Here is a 25,045-nt window from a genome sequence, read left to right as displayed (position 1 = left end):
CTGGAAACCATCATTCTCAGCCAACTATCACAAGAACAGAAAACCAAACACCGCATGTTCTCACTCACAGGTGGAAACTGAACAATGAGAACAGCTGGACACAGGAAGGGGAACATCACATACCGGGGCCTGTTGTGGGGTGGGGGGAGGGGGAGGGATAACATTAGGAGATATACCTAACGTAAATGACGAGTTAATGGGTGCAGCACCCCAACATGGCACATGTATACATATATAACAAACCTACACGTTGTGCATATGTACCCTAGAACATAAAGTATAATAATAAAAAATTATATTTTTCTAACACATATATGAGTAATTAGTCCTATTAATTATAGTTCACATTGTTTACTTGTCTTTTTTCATTTTTTAAACAGATGTATTTATCACATGAGCTAGTGAATATTACAAATAATATGCTTTCAAATAGTTGCCTATATTGCATATTTTAAATAAAATAATCCATTTACATACACTTGTGAGATACATATATATATGCATATAAAATTTGTTGTTGTTCTGGTATGGTTGAGTCCATGTGTCCACTCTACAAAAGCTAGTCTCCCTGAATCAGGGACAACATTCAGAATTTAGAGATTATTTATCACATCTTGGCTGAACGTTTTCAAAAGACTACTTAATAAATAACTGTAATGGTGAGTTGACTCGGTGACTGCCTCACTTTCTCCAGAGTTCTTGTCTTTGATGTTTATCATAATATTTACTTAAAAACAGTTTTTTGTTTTTTGGGTTTTTTTGTTGGAGACAGAATCTCACTCTGTTGCCCAGGCTGGAGTGCAGTGGTGCAATCTTGGCTCAATGCAACCTCTGCCTCCTGGGTTCAAGCAATTCTCCTGCTTCAGTCTCCCGGGTAGCTGGGACTATAGGTGCACATCACCACACCCAGCTAATATTTTTGTATTTTAGTACAGACGAGGTTTCAGCCCTGTTGCTCAGGCTGGTCTTGAACTCCTGAGCTCAGGCAATCCAGCAGCCTCGGCCTCCCAAAGTGCTAAGATTACAGGCATGAGCCACCGCATCCAACCAAAAACAGTTTTAAAATATATTCAAACTGATAATTTCATAGGTGATTTTTTTTCAGAGAATGACAAATATGTTTAAAAATGGAATGAGTAATTTTAGATCTTCCTGTTTTCTGAAAAAAAAAAAAACACCACTCAGAGTGGTACAAAGTGTTTAAACCCAATGCTATGGACATCTATACATTAAGTTGACCTTATGGGGCTTGATGTCAATATAGATAATAATATAGCTAATGATAAAAAAAAAGTATTCATGTGCTATCAATAATATTTAAATGGTATTGTGCATTTGACTAGGAAAATCATGTTGAACCTGAAATACCATGAAAAATAAAGAAAGTAAAATATATTTTACACTTTTTGGTTGCACAGAAGTAGATCATCATGAACAAATGTATAAGGTTATAAAGTATGTCATAAAGTAGAATATTTATTAACTGTGTTGATGTAAATGGAAAAAACTTAATATAGGTTAGGATATTTTTAATAGACTGTAAAAAGGTGATAGTGACTTAAGTGTACATGTAACCTGAGACACGCAAATGGAGCAATCATGGCAGGTATAGAAAAGGACAGAGGCCATTACCCTCCCTGCTCGCCATGATTATGCAAACATTTCTTTGCTAAGCTTAAAATTTTACTTAACATGCAAAATGTCTTCTTTGAATTCAAATATAATATGCTGTAAAATATTGTGCAATGACACCCAATTTTTGTGAAATCAATGAGGAGATGGAATATCCTCATGTCTTTTCTCAAAAACACCTTATAAATGCTTAAGAATAATTAATGGGCATCAAGTAAAATGCAATCAGGGTATATCCTAAACAAATTACCAATACTTATCAAATTAACTATATGTATCATATGTTTGTGCATATAACACATATACATTGTTATATGCTAAATATGGTAAATATAAATAATAAAGTAACACATCATGCTGAAATCAAAAGCATCTCCCTACTAACAGATGACAAATTTTTATGCTTCCAATCACTGTGGTGTATTTTGAACAGTGTGGAAAAGTAAAAATATCTCACATAAAATATCTTATTAGGTTCGTGCTAATTAGAAGTCCTATCCTCTTGCTGAAAACAAAGAAAAATAAATAACTAAATAATGTTGACATACACACAGGTATCTCAAATTTGAAAATAAAAAAGTAAAGAAATGGAAAATGTTTGACTTTTTAGATCAAAGTATATATTATCATAGTAAACAGTCATAAACTGTAAGGGGGTTGGAAACAATAATATCACCTTTGAAATGGCTGTATGCGAAATTATACTGAGGGGAATGATGTCACCAAAAATGTTAGTGTAAGGAACTCCAAAACCATTTTGCTCAACTAAAGCAATGATCGAGATGTCAAAAACAATCAGAATCAAGTTTTTTTAAATTATAAAATATATTTTAAAAAACTAGGATAATACTTAATGAAGAGACTGCTGAGGAAAAAAAAAAGTATTCTGTTGTTTTAACTTTCCCAACAACAAACACACAGTGAATTACTAAATAAATGAGTACAACCCACAAAAATCAGCAACAACAACTCCTAGGAGAGTAGGGGTATTTTTCCAGATATATCCCATTTATAATAATTCAAAATATCCAATATTCCAAAAAGTATATGAAGCATTCAGGCAACAGAAATGAAAAGGATTCTCAAAAGGAAAAGAAAATTCACAGACACTGCCCCTGAGGAAACACAATGAAATGACAAGTGACAAATATTATTTGCTTGGCCAAACTTGAGTGAGTCTCTTAGACCTTCTCCTAGGCCTGTCTATGTTCTACGACAATGTTTACTTTTAGCAAAGAATTGTGCTTTGTGGCTTAAGTGTCCCCTTAGAAACTCATGTTAAAATGTATTTGTCATTGTGATGACAGTAAGAGGTGGAACATTTAAGAGGTAATTATGTCAAGAGGAATCTGCCCTCATAAGTGGATTAAAGAAGTTATTGTGCAAGTGGAGTCAGTTATCACAGGAGTGGGCACCTTGAAATAGACAGAGCTGGATTTTGTGAGAAGCTAGATTGAGTGAAGCTAAGCTGTATGGAAAGCAATGAGGTCTGTTGGAAAACAGGGAGACTCAGAGTATAGTGATAAATCTCTTCTCCCATACCAAGGAGGGAAAATACAAGTTTATATGTTTAAAATTACATAAATTAAACTAGAACTTCATTGATTAGAATTTGCAGCAACAGGTTTTCCTCTATAAAGACTTGCATTAGTCTATTGGAAAGCTTAAAGTAGCTCATTTTAATTCTGCATTCAACATACTCAGATCACCTCATTCTCAAATGTCATAATTATTTTCATTATCAGTGAAAATTTATGAAATTTTTCATCATTCTAAAAGTTCTGATTTGCTGAATTGTGTTAATTAATTCATTATGAGTTTTATTCCAAAGTCAATTTTATTTTTTAACCTTTATTGTGATGTAACAGGTGTACAAAAATTGAACACATTTAATCTTTCTATATATCTTGATGAGTTTGAATATATGAATACACCCTAGATACCACCTCTACATAACCAAGGTACAAAGTATGTGGTGTACAAAATGTTTTAGTGTTTTATACACACACATACACACACACACACACACACACACGGCAGGAGGAGAGGGACATACCTAACATGGACTTTTTTTCATTGTTTTTCCTATTGTCAGTAGTCTGATGTGAAATCTAGTAGAAGGTTTCAGAACTTTAAGATTAACTAAAAATAAATATTATTCAACTTTCCCTCATTCTTGACACTGAGACAGTATTGCTGAGTGTGGATTTTCACATTGCCATAACTGTAACTCCACAAATAAAGAATTTCTCATTGTTTTCACGAATAACTTCTCCATTGTAAAATATGTGGTGTTCATCAGAGGTTTCTCATAAAAAAGACTTCCTCACTTACTGTTTAACAGGTTATTCCTTCAATGAGTTTTCTTGTGTACATCAAGGTTGGTGCTTGCCAAATGTTTGTTTAAAGTTATTCTAAACGTAGGGGTCGTGCCATGTTGCTTAACAATAGATTACGAATAAAGGCACTTTCACAGTGATTATAGAATTAGGAATATTCCTCTGCACCAGTCCTCTATTGCATTTAACGTTTTGATTGGTTGCTAAAGACTTACATTCATTGTTTTCATTCTCTCATTGTCATTTGTGATCAGACCACTTAGTAAAAGCTTTGGTACACAGATGTCATACATATGGATTATTTTCCATATAAATATTTTAGCTCAACTGAGTAATGAGTGAGGAGTTTTCCCAATTGATTGCTTTTTTTATTGTGTAGTTGGCTAGTGTGTTTACATATTAAAACTATGGCTGAATTATCTTCCGCATTAATGTTTTTTAGAGATAGGGACTCACTCTGTCACCCAGGCTACAGTGCACTGGTGCAATCATAACTCACTGCAGCCTCAAATTCCTGGGCTATAGCAATTCTCATGCCCCAGACTCCTGAGTACTTCAGACTACAGGTACATGCCATCAAACCTGGCTATTTTTGTAAATATTTATAAACTGGGTCTTGCTACATTGTCCAGTTTGGTCTCAAACTCCTGATCTCAAGTGATCTTCCTGCATCATCCTCCCAAAGTGCTGGGATTACAAGCATAAGCCACCATACCTAGCCCCACATTACATTTCTAATGCTTTGTCATCCATGGTCCAAATATTTCCTAAAGACATTTCTCATTGTCTCTCTGATAAAGAGTTCCATCATGTTGTCTAAGGGAGGAATGGTGACTGAAGTTTGCATTTAAACTGTCCAAACATTTTGCTCAGAACTGTTAATAATATATTAATTGCAATCAGGTGGTTGTTCTCAGTTACTAACTTATCCTATTCCTACATCTCTAATTTGCATAACCAGTATTCATACACATGATACCTACCCATTAGGATGACGACAGTTGTGCCTCTCCTGCTGACATGATGCGTGGATGTCATTTGGCTTTCAAGTGCACTTTCTCTGCCTAAAATAATTGAGAAAATATATTGTTAGAGTGATATTAGGGGATTAAAAATGTTGAAAATAACCAAGGCTCATTTAGTGTGTTTAAAAAATATATACATAAATTGAGCTAATGTGTCAAAGAATGGAATACTCTAAATAGTAAAGATACATTATAAAGAACTGACAATTAGAAAAACTATAACATGAATAAAGTAAAATGGAGATGAGATAAATGCAAAATTTTCAAAACGGTGTATCAGGACAAGAATCACTATGTGAAAGTTTAACTTCAAGAGCACAAATATCCTTTATTCTAAACTAAGATAATGGTAGTAGGACACATTACTAACAGCTGATATATGCCAGTAATGACATCTGAGTGATTGAGACAGAAGACATTTTTATCACCACCCTCCAGTGTGAGTTTTCTCATGCATTCTAAGAACATAACTTTGACTGAAGGCTTTCCCACATAAATGACATTCATATGGTTTCTCTCCAGTGTGAGTTCTCTCATGTCGCTTAATAATAGATGTTTGAATAAAGGTTTCCCCACATATATTTCACTCATATGGTTTCCCTCCAGTGTGAATTCTCTCTTGTTGTTTAAGCACAGAACTTTCAATGAAGGATTTCCCACAAAAATGACATTTATATTGTTTCTCTCCAGTGTGAGTTTCTGATGTTGTCTAAGGTAAGAACATTGACTGACGGCTTTCTCACATACACAACATTCATACGATTTCTCTGAAGTGTGAGGTCTCTTATGTCATCTAAGGCCAGAGCTTTCACATAAATTGAGCTAATGTGTCAAAGAATGGAATACTCTAAATAGTAAAGATACATTATAAAGAACTGACAATTAGAAAAACTATAACATGAATAAAGTAAAATGGAGAGAGATAAATGCAAAATTTTCAAAACGGTGTTATCAGGACAAGAATCACTATGTGAAAGTTTAACTTCAAGAGCACAAATATCCTTTATTCTAAACTAAGATAATGGTAGTAGGACACATTACTAACAGCTGATATATGCCAGTAATGACATCTGAGTGATTTTGTGCCACTTTCTTCATCTTTATTTTAGAAAATATCACTCACTTAAGATCTTCAAAATTTTTGATATTTCAAAAAATCACTGATCAGGCACCTCCTCATTGAAGCACAGGTTTTTGCTGCTTACTTGTTCTCAGGTCGTGGAAAATGTTCTTTCTTTCCATAGCTCCTTTCCTTGCTCTGGTTGGAAAATCACACCTAATTTGTGGAGTGGATACCCTGTTCATGGAAAAAAGGCATACAGATTTTAAATTATGTGCTAATAAGCATGCATTTTCACCAAGTGTAGGCCAGGCTACAACAAAGGAATGGCCGAAATAAAATAAAGTTTAGCCAAGTTAACAACACCTTGAAGAAAGAAAAAGGTCTGTCATGAGATTTTAAAAATCCAGGTTGTGTGCCCCAAAACAGTGAGGAACTACAGATGCTGATGCCTATGCCCAAGTTTGAGGACAGAATGCAGAAGCATTGGTCTTACCTAAATGAGAGAAATAAATGTCTCCAAAGTGGGGTAAATATTTTCAGACAGAAGCACATAATCATAAAGTTTCACAAAAAACGTATGTTCTATATGTATAAGAATATGCCCATTGGTTTCATTCATCTGGTTTCAAGCCTTAGAATAGTGGCTAGAACAGAAGCGTTACATAGAAGTTATGTAAACTACTTATTACTTATTTATGCACTCAAAAATATTCATGAACTTTCCAGATCTGCTCCAATGGAGATTAAGTAGCAAAAAGTACAGAAAATCATGTTCAAGATTATACTGTAGCAGGGTGAAAAATCATAGGTAAGTAAGTAAAATGGAAAGAAAAAATAATTCTTTCAGACCAGACACAGTGGCTTATGTCTGTAATCCCAGGAATTTGGGAGGCCAAGGAAGGAGGATCCCTTGAACTCAGGAGTTTGAGACAAGCCTAGGCAACACAGTGAGACCTTATCACTATAGAAAATAAAATAATTTAGTCAATGGAGTGTGGGATGTGCCTGTAATCCCAGCTACTCAGGAGGCTAAGGAAAGGGTTGCTGTAGTGACCCAAGATTGTATCATTACATTCTAGCCTGGGGGAACAGAACGAGACCCTGTATGAAAATATATTAATGAATTAAGTTAAAATTTCATGTAATTTAAGGGCTATGAAAGAATCATGGCAGAGATTGAAGGTGCATGGCCAAAGATGTTTTAGATTCTTGCTGAATGAATACACACATATATAAAGAGACGTACATAAATGTAGGCGGACACACCAATGCTGACCAGATGACTGGTAATTTCCAGCATCACATCTTTGTACAGCTTCTTCTGTGATGTGTTTAGCAAGGCCCCTTTTTCCTGGGTGAAGTCTACAGCTACATCCTCAAATGTCAATGATTCCTAAAATATCAGACATTCAGATTTAAACAAACTAATCTTTGCCAAAGTCCAGAGGAGGACAGTTGAGATGACAACACTGAAGAAGAGGAAGTAACTGGGTCTATGGAAATATCAAAATACAATTTGAGCTCCAGCCAGTTCATTCACGGTACTGAGCTAGCATCTACCTTTCAAATACATTCTCAGAGACAAATTATCCAAATTCATAAAAGTTTATTGTAAAGCTATATAACATGAGTTGTAGCATAATATAACTTGTAAATTGTTCAACAAACTGGTAATTTTGACTTCCAAAAAGGTAATTATAAAATTTTCACTTGAAAATTCATAACTGCAACTCCTTTCCTATCAATTTCAAGTAACTTACAGAATCATCACAAGGCAAATAACACTTATGATTTGTTGCTTTGTAACTATACTTACGGTTAAATTACTCTGCTAAATGAACAATAGGTTCCTCATTTATCAATTGATTTAATAACTTAATACGTGTGTTGGAAGAAAAAAACTTATGTATGAAGTGTTTTTTTTTAACTTAGAAAATAAGCATTAAATACAAATCATTAGTCTATTATTCATTAAAAATACAGAGAGACTTGAAACAATCGTAAGCATTTTTCAGAACTCAATGAGTTTCTTACAGAAATTAGGATCTGTGGGCATGTCTCCCTCAACTCCACCTGACTCAAACGCACATAAAAAGGCTCAAAGACAATGCAGCAGAACAAGCCAGGAACCTCTAAGACTGTTGTTCCAAAGGGCAGTATTAGCCTGATCATTCTTGAGGTATGAGGCTTTCTAATCTGAATTTTCTCTGAAAATTTCAAGCACCAGTTATCAACTTATTTCTTTGAACTTCATCTTGTCTATTTGCTCAAGGTTTAAATAAATTTCTTTATTAGCTTATGGTCTATATTTCTGCAAAAATTTTCACAGGGCTTAAATTTTATTCCACCAATTGCACTCCTTCTCATGAATTTATAGACTCAATTTAAAAAATATACCTATGCATTGCTTTCAATTATCAAATTTGAGAACAAGATAATTACATAGAGGAAAGTGGTGTGATTAGAGACAAGGATGATGAAGAGAATTTTAGGTATTGTCTTTAAATAGTTCAAAATTACAAATACATTTAATCAAAATTTAAGAAATTTAAAAGAGAAAATCAAATTATACCTCATACTTTCCCTGGTCTAAAACCTTTTTATGTGCCTCTAAACACCGCACAGCGCTCACCCAGGACCTGTCACACTAGATTCATTAAACTCACATGAGAAAATATCTGGCTTCCTTTTGGACTATAACATTTCAAGTGCAAATGAGTGTTCTTCAATCATCTCTATGACCTGCATTCATCACAATCCTAAACCCATTACAGCCAATAACACTGTTAATGTGTCCACTATTTCACAGTTAGATCATGGGTTTCATGAAATAAATAAAATTTATCAACTCTTATTTAAATGCACATTTTTAATGGAGGCTAAAATACATTTATATACTTATGGAAGAAGATTAATTATTGATGAGTTCCTGACCAAGGATACTCATCCTAGAGTCTTGGCGAAGTATGACAAAAGCTCTGATCCCTAATACCTGTTGATTGCACTTAGAACATGCATGACAATGGAAGAAGACCCACACATTTTCTGGAAATATGGGTGTAACTTAAGTAAAAAAAGACATTTCATACTCACCTGTGGCTGCATTTTCAATGACTGTGATGCAAGGAGTCCACTTCCGGATTTTCACAGACAGCCCCAGCACTAAGAAGGCAAAGCTGAGGAAAGAAAACATGAGACTATAGTCTTGTGTACAATTTCCAGACCAACTTGTCATGAAACTTCAGACCTTAGCCTCATTGTGATCCTCAGGCCAAATGATGGAGCCACGCAGAGCACACTAAGACAAACACACAGAGGACTGTCCTCCTCACCCAGGGGCAAAAGTAAGAAGGTTGGGAGAAAATTCAAATGAATGAATAGGTTTGGATAGAAGTATGTGGCCCTGCTAAACCCCATTGACCTAGTAGTGACTTCAAAAAGCCTCAGTGTGCTGCTAAAGGCTTCCCCAGGCTGAGAAGTAAGCCTGCATTCATACGTATCTGAGAAGCAGAACCTCTAGCCCTGCCCATGCCGAGTGTCTGAGCAGGAAGCCCAGAAACCTCACCTAAATTCAGAACCAAGTATATCTATCTCCCTGTTCAACTATGGATTCTAAAGAATGATACAGCCTAGCCATGGAAGTCAGCCTGTAACCCTGCCCAATCAGAGGAGATTACAGAGCACAGAGAGCAGTTTCACCTGACCACAGATTCCTGCTAGTAGTATCAACAGATCATAGAAAACAGCCAGCAGTTCCACTTGATCTCACAGAATAGTTATCAGCTCACCTAACTGGAGAACCTAACAGCAAGGTCTCACTGTCTAGAGTTTCTGCTAGTTGGCTCATCAAGAATTCTAGACTACACTGAATAGTGAAGGTCAATCTAGACAGAATAATCAGCAAGCATGAAGAGAAGACATCTAAAATAATCCAGTCACAATAACAAAAAGACAAGAATGAAAAATAATAAAGAAGTCCTATGGGAATTATGGGACACGACAAAAAAAAATTTACCTTGACATAATAGTAGTTCCAAAAGGAGAAGATAGAGGGAAAAAATCCCCAAAAGCAAATTTAAATAAAAATGACTTAAAATTTCCCAAATCTGGGGAAAGACAACAAAATCTAGGTACAGAAAAGTTACAAATATCCAGTCATCCAAAAGGAGTTCACCAAGATATATCACAATCAAATTATCAAGAATCAAAACAAAAGGATTCTGAAAGTAGTAAGACATAAGAAACATGTAACATTCAAGCAAGTCTGGTTATGGCTTTCAGAAGATTTCTCAGCAGAAACAAAGCAGATCAGAAAGGCTGAACAATATATTCAAAAATGCTGGAAAAAAAAAAGTCCAATCAAGAATACTTTACTCAGCAAAGATGCTCTTCAGAAATGAGAGAGAAATACTTTTCCCAGACAGATAACAGTTAAGGTAGGTAATCATCATTAGGCCTGTCTTACCAAACTCTAAAGCGAGTTTAAACTGAAACAAAAACCTGCAAATTAATGATATAAAATATATGAAGGTAAAATAACTTATGATATAAGCAATATATATTCTACTCAGAATACTCTAATCATACAAGTGATGTTAAAGCAATTTATATGCACTATGAAGGTGAAAAAACTAGTTTAAAATCTAGCTATAATAAATTCTTAAGCGATACAAATTACAAAAGGAAATGTAAATTTAGACATCAATACCACAAATGGTGACAGGGAAAGTGAAAAGTGCAAAAGTTTTGCATGTAATTAACACTAAGTTGTCATCAGCTTAAAATAGCCTGTTACATAAGAGTCAAAGTATACCACGACAGAACATCATCAAAACACAAAAAAAGACAAGAAAGGAAGGAACAACCCCCCCCTACAAAACAACCAGAAAATAAATTACAAAATTCAGTAATAAGTCCTTAACTACCAATAATTACCTTAAAGGTAAACGAATTAAATTTTCCTTTCAAAAAACATGAGTGGTTTGAAATGAAAAACAATTCCCAACTATATGCTGCCTAAAAGAAGCACACTTTAACAGTAAGGTCACATAGGCCAGGCATGGTGGCTCATGGCTGTAATACCAGCATTTTGGGAGTCCAAGGAAGAAGGATTACTTGAGGCCAGAAATCTTTGCAAAGTATGCATCTGATGAAGGACTAATATCCAGAATCTACAAGGAACTCATACAAATCAGCAAGAAAAAATACAAGGAATCCCATAAAAAAGTAGGCAAAGGACATGAATAGACAATTCTCAGAAGAAAATATAAAAATACCCAATAAGCATATGGAAAAATGCTTGACATCACTAATTATCATGGAAATCCAAATCAAAACCACAATGAGATGCCACCTTACTCCCACAAAAATGGCCATAATTATAAAATCAAAAATTAATAAATGTTTGCATGAATGAGGTGAAAAGGGAAAATACACTGCTGGTGAAAATGTTAATTGGTACAACCATTATAGAAAACTGTATAAAATGTATGGTGATCCCTTAAAGAACAAAAAGTAGAGCTACCATTCTATTAAAAACAAAAGAAGTCATTATATGAAAAGACACTTGCATATGCATGTTTTAGCAGCACAATTTGCAACTGCAAAAATACAGAACCAGCCTAAATGACCATCAATCAACAAGTGGATAAAGAAAATGTGGTATATATACACCATGGAATACTGCTCAGCCATTAAAAACAAATGAAATAATGGCATTTCCAGCAACTTGGATGGAGCTGGAGACCATTATTCTAAGTGAAGTAACTCAGGAATGGGAAATCAAATATCGCATGTTCTCACTTGGAAGAAGGAGCTAAGCTATGAGGACCCAAAGGTATAAGAATGATACAGTGGACTTCAAGGACTCATGGGGAAGGGTGAGAGAGTAGTGAGGGATAAAAGACAAACATTGAGTACCGTGTACACTGCTCAGGTGACAGGTGTACCAAAATCTCCAAAATCACCACTAAAGAACATATCCATGTAACCAAAAAACACCTGTTCCCCCAAAAACCATTGAAATAAAATAAAAGAGAAAAAAATATACCAATAAATGCCTGTATCAAAAAGAAGACAGATCTTAAATAAACAATCTAATGTTTCACCTCAAGGACCCAAAAAAAGAAAAAGAAAAAACTAAGCCCAAAGTTAGCAGAGGGAAAAAAATTGGAGGAGAAATAAATAGAATAAAAATTAGAGAAAGACTAGAAAGAAATTCATAAAACTAAGAGCTGTTTTCAGAAAATGTAAACCAAATATACAAACTGTTAACCAGGCTAGAACAAAAAGAAGACTCATATAAATAAAATGAAAAATGCAGGAGAAGATATTACAGCAGATATCACAGAAATACAAATGATTATAGGAAATTTCTATGAAATGTTATACACCAACAAATTAATCTATAAATGAAAATGTTCCTAGACACATACAACCAAATGGATACATTTCTAGACACATACAAACTACCAAGACTGAAGCACAACTAAATAAAAAATCTGAATAGACCAGTAATGAGTAAGAAGATTGAATTATTAAGTAAAAATCTCTCATCAGAGAAAACCACAGGACCAAATGGCTTCACAGGTAAACTCTAACACATTTAAAGAATAACTAGTATGAATTTTTCTCAAACTCTTCCAAAAAATTGAAATGAAGAAAATACTTCCAATCTAATTTTACAAGGCCAGTATTACCCTGATACCAAAGCCAGACAAAGACACTATAAGAAAAAAAATGCAGGCCAAAATTCCTGGTGAACACAGATGCAAAAGTCCTCAATGAAATACGAGTGAACTGAATATAACATTTTTCAAAAGTCATTCACCATGATCAAGAGAAATTTATCCCAAGAACGCAAGGATGGTTCAACATATGCAAATCTACAAATGTGATCTACCACCTTAACAAAATAAAAGGTTAAAAACATGTCTCAATAGATCAGGAAAAAGCATTTGATAAAATTCAACACCCCTTTATAATGAAAACTCTTAGATTAAATACAGAAGGTAGCTACCGAAACCTAATAAAGACCATATATGACAAACTCATAGCTAACATCATTCAAAGGTAAAAAGTTGAAAGCTTTGTGTCTAAGGTAAGGGACAAGACACAGGTGTCCATTCTCAATGCTTCTCTTCACTGTAATGCTTGAAGTCCCAGCCAGAGCAATAGAGCAAGAAAAGAAAATAGCAACAAAATTTAAAAGGGGGAAGTCAAATTGTCCCTTTTTGCAGATGATATAATCTTATACCTTGAAAAGCCTAAAGACTTCATCAAAATCTCTTAGATCTGATAAAGAGTCAAGTGGTAGGATATTAATCAATATAGAAAAATCATGTGTTTCCATACACCAATAATTAACTAGCTGATAAAAAAATAAAAAGACAATACCATTTACAATAGTTACAAAAAATAACAAAATACCTAGAAATACATTTAACCAAGAAGATGAAAGATCTCTACAAGGAAAACAACAATACACTGATGAAATAAACACAAACAAATGGAAACAAATGGAAGAAACACAAACAAATGAGACACAATTAATAAGACATAAACAAATGGAAAGACATACCACATTTGTGGATCAGAAGCATTAATATTATTAAAATTACCATGATGCCTAAAGCAATCTACAGAATCAACATAATCTCTGTCAAAGTCCCAATGTCATTTTTCACAGAAATAGACAATTCTAAAATTTATATAGAATAAAAAAAGAGTACACATTGTCAAAGCCATCCCAAGCAAAAAGTACAAAGCTGGAGGCATCATATTACCTGGCTTCAAAATATATCACAAAACTGTAATAACCAAAACAGCATGGTAGTGGTATAAAAACAGCTAGACCAATGAAACAGAGTAATGAACTCAGAGATAAATTCGTGTATTTATATATTTACAGTCAACTGATTTTCAACAAAGATGTCAAGAATACCACTGGGGAAAGGTAACTCTCTTCAATAAATTGTGCTGGGAAAATCTGACATCCATATGCATAAAAAATGCCTAACTTTCACCATATGCAAAAATCAAATCAAGAGGGATTAAAACGTAAATGTAGGACCTGAAACTGTAAGACTACAAAAATAAAACAGAGAACAATAACTTCAGGACATTGATCTAGGTAAAATTTTAGGGCTAAGACCTTAAACGCACAGGTAACAAAACAAAACTAAAACAGTTTTCTAAAACTAGACAAATTAAATTAAAAAGCTTCTGCACAGCAAAGGAAAAAGTCACCAGAGTGAAGAGACAACCTGTGGAATGGAGGAATATATTTGCAAACTATTCATCCAACAAGGGGCTAGTATCTGGAATATACAAGAAACTTAATCTCAACAGTATGAAAACACATAGTTGGCCAGGAGCAGTGGCTCACACCTGTAATCTCAGCACTTGGAGAGACCAAGGCATGGGACCACTTGAGGTCAGGAGGTCGGGACTAGCCAGATCTCTAATTGCAGTGCTCTGGGAGGCGAAGGCAGGAGGACTGCATGAACCCAGGAGTTCAAGGTTGCAATGAGCTGTAACACATTTATGTGTTTATTAATCCTCTTTCCTGATGATGGTCTAAATATAGAAAAATCAACTTTTGAATGTTACGATTAGGCAAGTTTCCTCTATGGAAATTATATATGGATTATAAATACAAATAAAGTCTTTATTTCATAATAACCTAACCTGCTCTTGGATGGCCTGTTTTCAAATATCTGCAGTCAGATTAAGCAATCATTTTCTAATAACAAAATATTTTATAAAATAATCTATCATTCCTAATAAAAATTCTCTCAAGTACTTACCAGGTCCCAAACATATTACAAAGCCAAGAAAGTCAAGTTTTTCTTGAGGCTGCAGTCACCACACAAAGGAGCCCAGAGATTCTTTCTCTCACCAAAAAAATTGCTGTTTGGGCATAGATCTTCCCTTACATACTGATGATAACCTCATCAAACATACAATTCAAAAGAAACACCCTAATTACGTCAGATGGGAATCAATGTAAATCTAATCAAGATATGCCTTTTACAAAATATTTCCCCAATAATTAGGTAAATCATGTAGATATAATTGAAGAAAAAATACATTATGCCATTTGTTTTTTGAAACTATTCTTAGAGTAGTTTTAGGTTTATAGAAAAATTGAAAAGAAGATGCAGAGTTTTCTCATATAACCCCTGACCCCACAAATTGATCATCTCTTCCATTATCAACATCCCCCAATGGAGTGGTACATTTGTTACAATTGATAAACCTACACTGACACATCCTAATCACCCCAAGTCCATAGTTCACATTAGAGTTCACTCTTAGTGTTGTACATTCCATGAGTTTTGACAACCTATGTAGTGGTGTTTCCTTATCCATAGAGGACATGTTCCAAGACCCAGTGGATGCCTGAAACTATGAATAGTACTGAATATATATATTCTCTTTTTCCTATAAATGCAGACCTATGATAAAGTTTAATTTATAAATTAGGCACAGTAAAAGACTAACAACAATAACCAATCATAACAGAACAATTATAACATTACACTGTAATAAAATTTTGTGAATGTGGTCTCTCTGTATGTGTGTTGTGTGTGTATCTCAAAATATTTTGTACTGGGCTGGGCATGGTGACTCACGCCTGTAATCCTAGCACTCTGGGAGGCCGAAGTGGGGGGATCACCTGAGGTCGGGAGTTCAAGACCAGCGTGGCCAACATGGTGAAGCCCCATCTCTACTAAAAATACAAAAATTAACTGGGTGTGGTGGCACACACCTGTAATCCCAGCTACTAGGGAGGCTGAGGCAGGAGAATTGCTTGAACCGGGGAGGCAGAGGTTGCAGTGAGCTGAGATCACACCACTGCACTCCAGCCTGGGTGACAGAGTGAGACTCCGTCTCGGAAAAAAAAAAAAATTGTACTGTACTCACCCTTCTTCTTGTGATGATGTGAGATGCTAAAATACCTATGTGTTCATATGAAGTGAGATGAATGGCACAGGCATTGTGACTTAGTATTACACTACTAGTGACCTAACAAAATGTCAGAAGGGGCACAGGCATTATGACATAGTATTACACTACTACTGACCTTCTAACAAAATGTCAGAAGGAGGATCATCTGCTTCAGGTGATACTGGATCATACTGCCACAATGATGTCAATAGTTCAGACAGCAATTTCACCATCATGGTACAGAACAGCCCACAAATTAAAACTTTGAAATTATTTATTTCTGGAATTCTTTTTACTTAAAATTTTTAGACTGCAGTTGACTACAGGTAACTGAAACTGTCAAAACTGAAACTTCAGATAAAGGGTGACATGTTTTCAGCAGTATTGTTCACAAATAACAGTTTAAATGGCCCAAAACCCTCTATGCTCCGCCTATTCACTCCCTTAACACTAACACCTGGTAGCTGCTGATCTTTGTACTGCCTCCATAGTTTTGTCTTTTCCATCATGTCACATAGTTGCAATCACACAGTATGTAGCCCTTTCAGATTGGCTTCTTTTTCTTAATATTATGTATTATTGTTCTTCCATGTCTTCTCAAGGGTTAACACTTTTTTTTTTTTTTTTTACCAACAAGGTCTCACTCTGTTGCCCAGGCTGTAATCTGGAGTGCAGTGGCATGATCAAGGCTGACTGCAACCTTGACCTCCCAGGCTCAAGTGATTCTCCCACCTCAGTCTCCTGAGTAGCTGGAGCTACAAGACCATGCCACCATGCCCGACTAATGTTTTGATTTCTAGTAGAGATGAGGTCTCACTTTGCCATCCAGACTGGTCTCAAGTGCCTGAGCTCAAGCAATCCTCCCACCTCGGTCTCCAAAAGTGCTGAGATTACAGGCATGAGCCACTGTGCCTGGCCAATAGCTCACCTTTTTAATGCTAAGTAATATCCCATTATTTGGATATAGCAGACTTTATCCTTTCACCTACTGAAGAAAATCCTTGTGCATTACATGTATTCACAATTATGAATAAGGCTGGTACAAATACTTATGTGCATGTTTCTCCAGTGCAGTTCATTTGGGTAAACACAAAAAAGTGCAATTGCTGGATTACATGGTATGTTTAGGTTTTTTTATCTGTTTGTTTTTAATAGAGACAAGGTCTCACTCTGTTGCCCAGGCTGTAGTGCACTGGTGCAATCATAGCTCACTGTAGTCTCAAACTCCTGGCCTCAAGCAATTTGGCCTTCCAAAGTGTCGGAATTATAGGCATGAGGCCTGGTGCCCATCCTGTTTAGCTTTTAAAGAAACTGCCAGCCAGACACGGTGGCTCACGCCTGTAATCCCAGCACTTTGGGAGACTGAGGCTGGCGGATCACTTGAGGTCAGGAGTTCGAGACCAGCCTGGCAACATGGTGAACTGTCTCTATTAAAAATACAAAAAATTAGTGGGGTGGTGGCAGGCACCTGTAATCCCAGCTACTCAGGAGGCTGAGGCTGAGGCTGAGGCTGAGGCAGGAGAATCATTTGAACCCGGGAGACAGAGGTTGCAGTGAGCCGAGATCATCCTACAGCCTGGGCAATAGAGAAAGACTGTTCAAAAAAAGGAAAGAAAGAAAGAAACTGCCAAACTGTTTTCCAAAGTAGCCATATCATTTTGCATTCCCACCTGCAATAAATGAGAGTTCCTTTTGTTATACATCCTAGCCAGCATTTGATGTTGTCAATGTTTTAGGCTTCCACCACACCACTTTAATGCAGAGGTATCCCATTGTTGTTTTAATTTTCAATACTTGATAATATATAATATTGAGTATCCCATCTTATGCTTATTGCAATCTGTATATTTACTGTGGTGAGGTATCCTTTCAGGTATTTTGCACATTTTAAAATCAAGTCGTTGATTTCTTATTGTTCAGTCTTTGGAATTCTTCATATATTTTGAGTAACAGTCATTTATCAGATACGCCTTTTGCAAATGATTTCCCTATAGTATGTGGCTTCTCTTCTCATGATCTGGGCAGTGCCTTTGGCAGAGTAGAAGATTTTAATTTTGATAAATTATTTCTTTGATCAATTATCTGTCTCCTAGATTTTGCCTTGGAGTTGAATCTAAAAACTTATCAATACACCCAAAACTTTGCTTGTATTAATACCAGCCTGTCAGGCAGCTGAAGTCCTTAAATCTGATAGGTGTCATTCTGCAGACAGGTCTCAGACCAGAATCCCTCTACCAGCACCCGTTGACCTCTCTGCTGGGTGTTTATGCAGAAGTTCCCACATTCTCCCATCGCCCTTCTCCAAGCTGATTTTCTTTTCTCTCCTGTTCTTTTTTGCCTCTTGTGACATATTTCCTTGTGCACACCTAGGGCTTGGGCTCCAGTCTAGCCCATTAGGCCTGTTACAGATACCTTATTCAGTTAGGGAAGATTGTACTATAATTTCCAAGCCCCGTGGGGGTTTCTAATCATTATCAATAGCATAATTAATACCATTAATGTAATAATGGTCATTGCTGTAATTAGTCATTATTTTATTTATTTGTGTTTTGTTTTTATAGTTTTTTGAATTTTTTTAAGTGGCAGCCTCAATTTCACAGCTATGCTCGTAGTAGTATATTACCAGAGCAGAGTAGCACAGTCTCTGATGTAAGATGTGTAGCTACTGATCTAGTGAATGTGTTCTTTTCAATATCTGTCAAGAATGAAGATTAGAAGCAATCTCCACTTACAAAGGACAAATATTAATAACAGATAAAATCATGGCCTTTCCCCAGAGCTATGTTAACACTCCAGTTCTCTGCCTCAATATAGTCTGGAGGGACCTGGATCCCCTAGAAAGTCCACAGAAGATCACACTGGTCCACCACGTTAGTTACATCATGTTAGTCAGACCTGATGAGCAAAAAGTACTAAGTCATCCTACACTGCTATAACGCATTGGAACTTAATGCCTCTTATCTGGCTATAGTTTTATACCCTTTAACATTTTTTTTTCCTTTCTGCCGCAGTCCCCCTGCCCTGCCCTGCCTCTAGTATACCCTGTCCTACTTTCTATTTTATTTTCTAGCTTACTTCATTGTAAGAATTGAGCATATAGTACATATAACATTAAAATATGTATTAAATGGCTTTATATTATCACTAAGGCTTCCAGTCAACAGTAGACTATTAGGGAAGTTTTTTGGGGGAGTCAAAAGCTATATGCAGATTTCTGGGGATTGTTGAGTGCCTCTTTATTTTATTTATTTCAATAAGTTTTTGTGAACAAGTGGTGTTTGGTTACATGGATAAGTTCTGCAGTGGGGATTTTTGAGATTTTGGCGTAGTGTGTTCCCTGCACAATGTGTAGTCTTTCATCCCTCACCACCCACCCACCCTTTCCCCAGAGTCCTCAAAGTCCATTTTACCATTCTTATTATGCCTTTGCATCCTCATAGCTTAGCTTCCACATATAAGTGAGAACATAAGATATTTGGTTGTCCCTCCATATGAAAACCTAGGCAATACCACTCAGGACATAGGCATGGGCAAAGACTTCATAACTAAAACACCAAAAGCAATTGCAACAAAAGCCAAAATTGACAAATGGTATCTAATGAAACTAAAGACTTTCTGCAGAGCAAAAGAAACTATCATCAGAATGAACAGGCAATGTACAGAACGGGAGAAAAATTTTGCAAGCTACCCATCTGACAAAAGTCTCACATCCAGAATCTACAAGGAACTTAAACAAATTTACAAAACAAAAAACAAAAAACAAAAAACAAAAAAAAACATCAAAAGTGGGTGAAAGATGTGAACAGACACTTCTCAAAAGAAGACATTTATGCGGCCACCAAACATGAAAAAAAGCTTATCATCATTGCTCATTAGAGAAATGCAAATCAAAACGACAATGAGATACCATCTGATGCCAGTTAGAATGGTGATTATTAAAAAGTCAGGAAACAACAGATGCTGGCAAGGAGAAACAGGAATACTTTTACACTGTTGGTGGGAATGTAAATAGTTCAACCATAGTGGAAGACAGTGTGGTGATTCCTCAAGGATCTAGAACCAGAAATACCATTTGACCCAGCAATCCCCCTACTGGGTATATACCCAAACAATTATAAATCATTCTACTATAAAGACACATGCACACATATGTTTATTACAGCACTATTTACAATAGCAAAGACTTGGAACCAACCCAAATGCCCATCAATGACAGACTAGATAAAGAAAACGTGGCACATATATACTATGGAATACTATGCAGCCATAAAAATATGAGTTCATGTCCTTTGCAGGGACATGAATGAATTTTGAAGCCATCATTCTCAGCAAACACAGGAACAGAAAACTAAACACCACATGTTCTCATTCATAAGTGGGACACATGGACACAGGGAAAGAACAGTGGGAACACATGGACACAGGGAAGGAAACATCACACACAAGGGCCTGTCGAGAGTCGGGGTAAGGGGAGGGAGAGCATTAGGACAAAAACCTAATGCATGCAGGGCTTAAAACCTAGATGACAGATTGATAGGTGCAGCAAAACACCATGGCACATGCATACCTATGTAACAAACCTGCACATTCTGCACATGTATCCCAGAACTTAAAGTAAAATAAAAAAAATTAAAAAGGTCTAAATATCAATTTTGATTTTAAGTCAGGACAAAGCCAAAATAACTGAGACGAAATACAAGGTAGAGAGTTGTCAAATTAGATCTGCATCTATATTATTTGAAAACTAAAAATAAATCAAACTAAACATCTACAACAAACAACTTTAAACAATATAATATCAGGGATGAAATGAATATAGTATTTTATAATAAATAAAAAGGGTAGACCTTCCAGAGGAGGACAAAAAAGAAGCAGAGGGCATCAAGGAAAGCTGTATGTTTCACTGCAGAAAAATTATAACAAAAACACACAAAGTGCATATATATTTATACACATGCATAATTAAAACTACCTAAAAACATAATGAGAGGAGTCAAGTAGAAAATAAATTTACATATACATGTCTAAAAATAAAATATTAATAAAATGTATTGTCTGCCCTTAGTAATCAATTACATGGAAATAAATACAAAGAGTTGTCATTTTTCCATTTCTGCAAAAAAAAGATTAAAGTATGTGGTATCAAGTTAAAATAGGAGGAAAATCTCACAGGTTGCTGGTGGGTCAGAATGTATTTGCAGTTTTGGAGGGCGTGGGAAGATATTTCCCAAAATTATCAAAATATGAATGTACCATCTCTTGACCCAGCAAACTCCAACTTGCCCAAAGCATAGGAACCCTCAAGCCTTTACAGAAAATTCAGTGATTCCATTGGTACACTGGAATAACCACTAAAGCATTCTGTAAAATCTGTAAAATTCCATGAAAAGTAAGGTTTCCTTGGAATGGGTCTGTCGTGAATAATTTAATAAATTCCTACTGTTAGATGTTTAGGTTAGTCTCATTATTTTATTTTATTTTATTTTATTTATTTATTTATTTTTTTGAGACGGAGTCTTGCTCTGTCACCCAGGCTGGAGTGCAGTGGCCGGATCTCAGCTCACTGCAAGCTCCGCCTCCCGGGTTTACGCCATTCTCCTGCCTCAGCCTCCCGAGTAGCTGGGACTACAGGCGCCCGCCTCGTCGCCCGGCTAGTTTTTTGTATTTTTAAGTAGAGACAGGGTTTCACCGTATTAGCCAGGATGGTCTCGATCTCCTGACCTCGTGATCCTCCTGTCTCGGCCTCCCAAAGTGCTGGGATTACAGGCTTGAGCCACCGCGCCCGGCCCCAGGTTAGTCTCATTTTTTTAAAAGCAGTTACAGAATATAACACTCTCTTTCGTGTCGACAAAATGTCATTTTAATTTTTTAGTGGTGTCAGCTTCAGACTTCTCCTTTCTATTCCAAATCATTAATACTTTCAGGCTTGATACACACTGATTCACTTTGTTGCGTTTCAAATCTATAACAAAAAAATATCAACTAGAGCAAGCTTCACTTTATCACTCTTCTTTTCCAGGATTATCCAACTATTACTGAACATTAATATAGTACTTATACATGCAGTTTCTCTAATCCTGGTCTACAGGTACCTGACAGTGCACGCAGCTGTGTGCGCTAAAAAATGGCAGCTGCCCAACCTCACTGATAGTAAGGAGCATACTCCTCATTTCCCATACATGTCTGAGCAAGAAGCCCTTCCCATGATGACCCCATAAATAAAGTCACTTCACAATTTTCATGTTGCTCATTCACGGTGAGATAGAATCTGATTATAGATGGGAAGGGGCTTAGGAAAGGCCACTGGAGAGTGCTAGCAAATGTGTTAGGCAGGGTATTTAAATAAGACATTAGCACATCCTAAAAACAGCATTTCAGTAATGGGAAGGCAGAACCATCAATTAAAAATACAACCTTTTTTTTTTAAAGAGCCATTCCTAACTCCTTGATCCTTCTCTAAGTTTTCTCTCTGTTTCTCTCTGGCAAGATCCATCTTGGGAAATCACCTTGAGTATTGAGAATGTGACTTCTAGGGCTTGACATGAATATAACCCCTTCCTTTGCCACAACCACGCTCATGGTGAGGAATTTAACATGTAGATAAGATAGTGCTGTCCCATCAACCGAAACATCAATGATTCAGGGGCAATAACCTAATGAAGACAAACAGGTGGAGTTTTCTGCCACTGCCTGTGGAAAACTCTTCTATCCTACCGAAACCCACACATTACATAGTAACAGTTGAGTATGTGAGCTAGACTGACCTTTCCTTGAAATCAGTCCCCACATTCTCTTCTTGTAGCTGCTAAGCACCGGGTCACCAAGTGAAGATGGGCAGAGATTTTCATGTTTCTTGTTGAACTTCCCAGTTTCTCTCCCATTCCTGGATCCTTAACTCACAAACAGCATGTTTCTTGTCATTCTCTAAGCTCACTTTACAGCACCAAGTGTCCCCTCCGAATTGGAGAGATACTTTTGTTCTGCACTTAGTTTAAAAAGTCTTGACTCTCCCCCCATCAAACTGTCTTGACATTCTGTACTTGGGTCTTGGGGCAGGCAAGGTCAGTAGGAGAAGCCAGTAGAGAGCACTGTAGAGAACCAGTAGAGAACCTACTGTAGGGCCAGTAGAGAACCACCACTAGCTTCACAAGAATTATGTGCTGTGACGAACTGTGATAGGGTTTGTCCTTCTCCTTCCCATAAAGATTCTATACCATATTTAATACTTTTGAGCAATACTTCTTTCTCATGGTTTTAATCAAAATAATCTGATTTCAAGCATTTAATTCCTTTTTTCCAGAACTCATTAATTATCAAAACTATGAAATTAAGGATACCTAATTATTGAATTGAAATAGCTCTGAGCAATTTAGTAATCAGGAACAAAATGACTCTGTTAGAACAAAATTCCTGGTCATTTCATCCCATCCTTGAAAATTTTACAGAGAGAGGTCAAGGGAACATACACTTCACAGAAAATTGTATTTTACAGACCCAGTTAAAAGGCCATGTAAGGAAATACTGGAAACAGTAGAAGAATAGTGAAGACTTACTGATTAAACCAGGTTTTGACTGTTAATATAAAAAAATCAAGATCCTTTCCAAGAGCACATTGAAATAGCATAAAATCCTTTTACTAAGTACTAGAAGATATTCCCAAAATATAATAAAGACTGAAAAACTAAAAAGGTCTCATCATCTGAATTTGAAACAAAATTAAAAGAGTATATAATTAAGGCATTTTTAAAAAAAACCCTAATGAATTAGGGATCTATCTTTCCTTTACTCCTCCCTGCTATGGTCCCCTTTCTATTCTGTCCTCCACCTCTCTCCTGATTCTCTTTGTCTATGTCATCTATCCCACTACTTCTTGCCCACAAAACTTTCACTATTTTTTCAACACCTTCTACAAAGCTTCTAGAACTCTTTCATTATCACTGCTTTTCAAAATCCATCAGAGACAGGTTCCCAACAGTCAATTTTACCTTCTTTTTCAACCTCACTCTCCCTGGCTCCCTGGCTCTCTGATTGTCTTTTGGCCTCTCTTTTCTCCTTACCCCCTGGCTTCACATCTACATTCACAAGCACAGAACGAAGAAGCCCCTTTCCCAATAAGAGCACACTTTACATTGGGACACCAAAAATCTAAGCACACCCTGACAGGCACAGTCAGTGGAATGAGATTTGGGGCAGAAGATCACAGGGTGTCACAGGACTGTGGCCGGTGATGTCCAAGCCGAGGGGGTTCAGGGGCCTCTCCGAGTCTGCGACTAAGGAGAGGACTGAGGGCAGCAGGGCAGGGTCCCAAGAGACGCGAGGATGAAGGAGGGGTGCGGACAGGGTGGAGGGCCTTAGGAGACTACTGATGTCTAAGATATCCCAAAGCCAGCGGGAGGTTGCGGTCTTCCTCCTCCTGGCATTGCCCACAAAGGGCCGCGAGGGGTGGAATCCACTTCCGAGTGGGGACTTAGACGGGGCACTGGGTGGGGAAGGGAGAGGGTGAAAAGACAAACGGCAGAAAAACATGGCGGGGCACCAACCTCCCAGCGTCTGACAGCTACGTAGAGCTTCCGCGGCTGAGACAAGTAGGTGCGGGATTGTGACGTCGGCAGTGACGCCCGACGCCAGATCCTAGGTGTGGAGGGCGGCGACACGGAGTTGTGAACAGAAAATATCGAAGTCCACTCCAGGAAAGAGGCCTTTCATCTGGAAAATCTGCATCCAGGACCGCCGGAACCTGCGGTCTCAGGATGGGGTAGCGGGCCAGAAAGAGGGCAGAACCAGTGTGGTCCGGGCCTGAGCTTCCCTGCTCTGTGCCCAGGGCGTATCCGGATCTGTCCCCACTTCCGGCCAGTGCAGCCTTGGTCTCCGTGTTTGCCACCACACGAGTGTTTTATGTGCAGTGGGGTTGGGCTGCTTCCACTCGCTGCAAGTTGAATGTTCTGATACTTTATGGTCAGGGTAGTCAGACCACTTAATTGGTTGATGATCGGGTTCCTTCTGGACAAATTAAAAACTGTTTAGGAGTCTGGGTG

At 36.8% G+C, this 25,045-nt stretch overlaps 1 long non-coding RNA gene across 4 annotated transcripts in view; it reads right to left on the bottom strand.

Moving 5' to 3' along the window:
* The window catches only part of LOC108539855 (uncharacterized), a 29,449-nt gene extending 4,404 nt beyond the window's left edge, over positions 1-25,045 (bottom strand). The window contains exons 1-6 of one of the 4 annotated variants that reach the window (XR_001888507.1): positions 23,996-24,492; positions 22,775-23,098; positions 9,153-9,235; positions 7,306-7,452; positions 6,202-6,293; positions 4,955-5,035 (exon numbers count right to left, since the gene is read on the bottom strand). This is a non-coding gene — a long non-coding RNA (uncharacterized LOC108539855). Of the gene's footprint in view, positions 1-4,954; positions 5,036-6,201; positions 6,294-7,305; positions 7,453-9,152; positions 9,236-15,986; positions 16,071-22,774; positions 23,099-23,995; positions 24,493-24,550 lie in introns of those variants that run through there. The other 3 variants (XR_001888504.1, XR_001888506.1, XR_001888505.1) reach the window with 3 other exon arrangements.

Source organism: Rhinopithecus bieti, unplaced genomic scaffold, assembly GCF_001698545.2.
Source record: "Rhinopithecus bieti isolate Rb0 unplaced genomic scaffold, ASM169854v2 scaffold_2113, whole genome shotgun sequence".
NCBI lineage: Eukaryota > Metazoa > Chordata > Mammalia > Primates > Cercopithecidae > Rhinopithecus > Rhinopithecus bieti.
Note: the sequence above shows the minus strand (reverse complement) of the source record. Positions and strands in the feature narration are given on the sequence as shown.